Below are 3,054 nucleotides of genomic sequence, written 5' to 3'. Positions count from 1 at the left end.
CATAATAGATCGAAAGTGTGATTTCAGTATGTAATCATTATAAAAAGTTATCAAGGAGCTTATTTACATTAGTTTTCATCTTAATTCTTCAAAGATCCAGTGTGTATTTTACACTTACATTGCACACTTACACTATGTTTCAATTCGGATGATCACATTTCAAGGGCTTGATACCATGTATGGCTAGTGACTACTGTATTGGATAGTTCAGCTCCCAATTACCTGGGCCACAGCCAAGGTAACCCTTGAAATGAAACTCCAAATTCTGACTCATTAGTCTTGAAATAATATATACCTCCACCCCATATCTTTATAGCCCATAAAATTATATTTCTCTCACCTGGAAGTTCTAATTCACTAAACTATGTCCCTAGGGCTCCATCCACCAGGCCAAAGGTCACCATACTTGCATCTGTCTGAAACCTAACATACTTCCCACTTACACACTACAAAATCCATCAGAACTGATCTTGTCATTTTGCCAAGACCAACTCAACAAAAATGTTCACCTACTCTCTTAAAAAATGTGATATATCAAAATTATCCTGTAAAAAGTAGCATGAAATTACTGTGAATATATTCATAAATTCAATGTGCTAGGTCAACAAACATGTGAAAGAGAATCTTCCAAGAAAGACATGAGGCAAGAAACCATGGCATAAGGGAAAACAAACTGGATTGGGGTTCAAGCTGGGATTTCAGTCCCAGCTTTGGCACCAGGTAGTCTTATGTTCTTGGGCAACATACAAACATTTCTCAGTCTCCAAAGTGTGCTGTATTATATAAAGGCACTGGATTAAATGATTCCTAAGTCCCGTTCAGTAGTACCAACTATTTTTGTAAAATAAAGAAGAAAGAGTTGGGAAATGAGGATGAAGGAGGATAAATCTACTTGGGAAAGAGTTAAAATCTCCTCTACATATAGCATAGAAAGGAAGCACTGGAGCTTGGAGTCCACACCAAATAATAACAACAACAATAGTAATAGTAATAATAAACACTCCAGTAAAAAATTCTTGGATCCTATTTCTCAATTTCTAATATTTCTTCAAGAGAAGGTTATTCTGCCCAAGGTTTTCTTCAGGGCAAATTTGACATCCTTATTCCTCAGGCTATAGATTAATGGGTTGAACATGGGCACAACAATGGTATAGAATAGGGAGGACACTTTCCCCTGGTCAAGAGGTGAAATAGAAGGTGATTTGAGGTATGTAAAAGCTCCTGACCCAAAGAAAAGAGAAACTGCAATTATGTGGGAACTGCAAGTACTGAAGGCTTTGGACCTTCCCTCAGTGGAGCTAATGTGGAAAATGCTGAAAAGAATGAAAACCATAAGAGAGAAAAATGGCAACAAAAGGCACCCCAATGCCAATAGTCACAGCAATAAAGACAACTAGTACGTTTATGTAAGAGCTATTGCAGGAGAGCTCAAGGAAGGGAATGATGTCACACATACAGTGATTGACAAGGTTGTCAGCACAAAAGGTCAGAAATACCATATTTCCTATATGAGCCACAGCCCCAAAAACCCCCATCCCATAGACCGCCAGCAAAAGGAATAAACACACCTGAGGAGACATAGTGACCGTGTACACCAGTGGTTTACAGATGGCAACATAGCGGTCATATGCCATTGCTGACAGGATGAAGGATTCAGAAAAGACAAAAAAAACAAAAGAAAAAGAGCTGAGTCATACACCTTGCATAGGAAATGATGTTCTTCTTTGGGACAAAACTTGTCAGCATTTTGGGGATGATGGCAGTAGAGAAACTAAAATCTGTGAAGGACAAGTTGAAGAGGAAAAAATACATGTGAATATGAAGGTGAGAATTCAGTCCAATCACAGTTATCAATCCCAGGTTCCCCACTAACTATGGTGACCATGTAGAAACCTAGAAACAAGAAGAAGAGCGGATCTGGAGTCTTGGCTGGTTTGTTAAGCCTGCGAGGATAAACTCTGTCACAGAGAAGATGTTATCTGCAGCCATTCTCCTCTAGGAGAATCTGTGAGGGAAAACGAAGAGTTGTTCAGAAAAAAAGAGGGAGAAAAAAAAACCCCTTCTTGAGGGCTTCCCTGGTGGCGCAGTGGTTGACAGTCCACCTGCCGATGCAGGGGACGCGGGTTCGTGCCCTGGTCCGGGAGGATCCCACATGCCGCGGAACGGCTGGGCCCGTGAGCCATGGCCGCTGAGCCTGCGCGTCCGGAGCCTGTGCTCCACAACGGGAGAGGCCGCAGCAGTGAGAGGCCCGCGTACCGCAAAAAAAAAAAAACAACAACAAAAAAACCAACCCTTCTTGAGAATGGCATTTGAACAGAGAGATTTTTGAACTTCAGGAAGATGGCATTTCATCATACCTGTGTCTCTTTTCAGGGTCCCCAAGTACCTTGAACCATCCTAGTAACCTGTGGGTGAAATTTACCTCCAGAGTAAGGGTCCCTTCTGTGCACTTCCTCCATGCTACAGCCCTTGGTCAAGTATGTAAGCCCTTCTCTAGGGTGACTCTTGAGACGTGGAAGCCACTCAACCGTGCCTAGACCTTCCACCTTGGGGCCAGAACTCAGCAGAGCAAGAAGATGAGGCTGTGTGCCCAGGGTCTTTGGCTGGAATGGCCATGGAATTATTATGTGACAATAATAATGGAGTCGTAATGTAAAGTTATTAATTAACTTTAAGAAAAAGAAAAGGAACACTTACTGAGCGCTAACTATGGGATAGGCATTGATCTAAATGCTGTGTGTCATTGTGATTATCCCCATGTGACAGATGAGGACACTGGGTTTAAGTGACTTGCACAAGTCCCAGTGCTTCTAAGTTGCAGCAGAAGGTGAACTCAGGTGGTCTGGCTCAGAGTTTGAGCTTGTAACCGCGCTGCCACAGCACAGACCAGGTCAGGCAGGCACTCGCCCTCCTTCTGTTTGGAGTCACAGTGCTGTGCTCTACTGGCTCTCATCCATCTCCTTCATGGAGACTCAAATGCCCTGGTGAAAAGAAGGTGAAAACTTGGAACTCAGAGTCCTCTGCTTCTGCTTCTCTACTTTAAGGATCAAAACC

The 3,054-nt window shown here is 42.6% G+C and overlaps 1 pseudogene; it reads right to left on the bottom strand.

The window, feature by feature from the left end:
* Positions 1-1,048: 1,048 nt before the first annotated feature.
* On the bottom strand, positions 1,049-1,989 carry LOC132428921 (olfactory receptor 8B8-like; annotated as a pseudogene).
* Between the last annotated feature and the right edge of the window lie 1,065 nt (positions 1,990-3,054).

The sequence above is a fragment of the Delphinus delphis genome, chromosome 8, assembly GCF_949987515.2.
Source record: "Delphinus delphis chromosome 8, mDelDel1.2, whole genome shotgun sequence".
NCBI classification, from domain to species: Eukaryota; Metazoa; Chordata; class Mammalia; order Artiodactyla; family Delphinidae; genus Delphinus; species Delphinus delphis.
The sequence above is the reverse complement of the archived record's forward strand: the minus strand, read 5'-3'. Positions and strand labels throughout refer to the sequence as shown.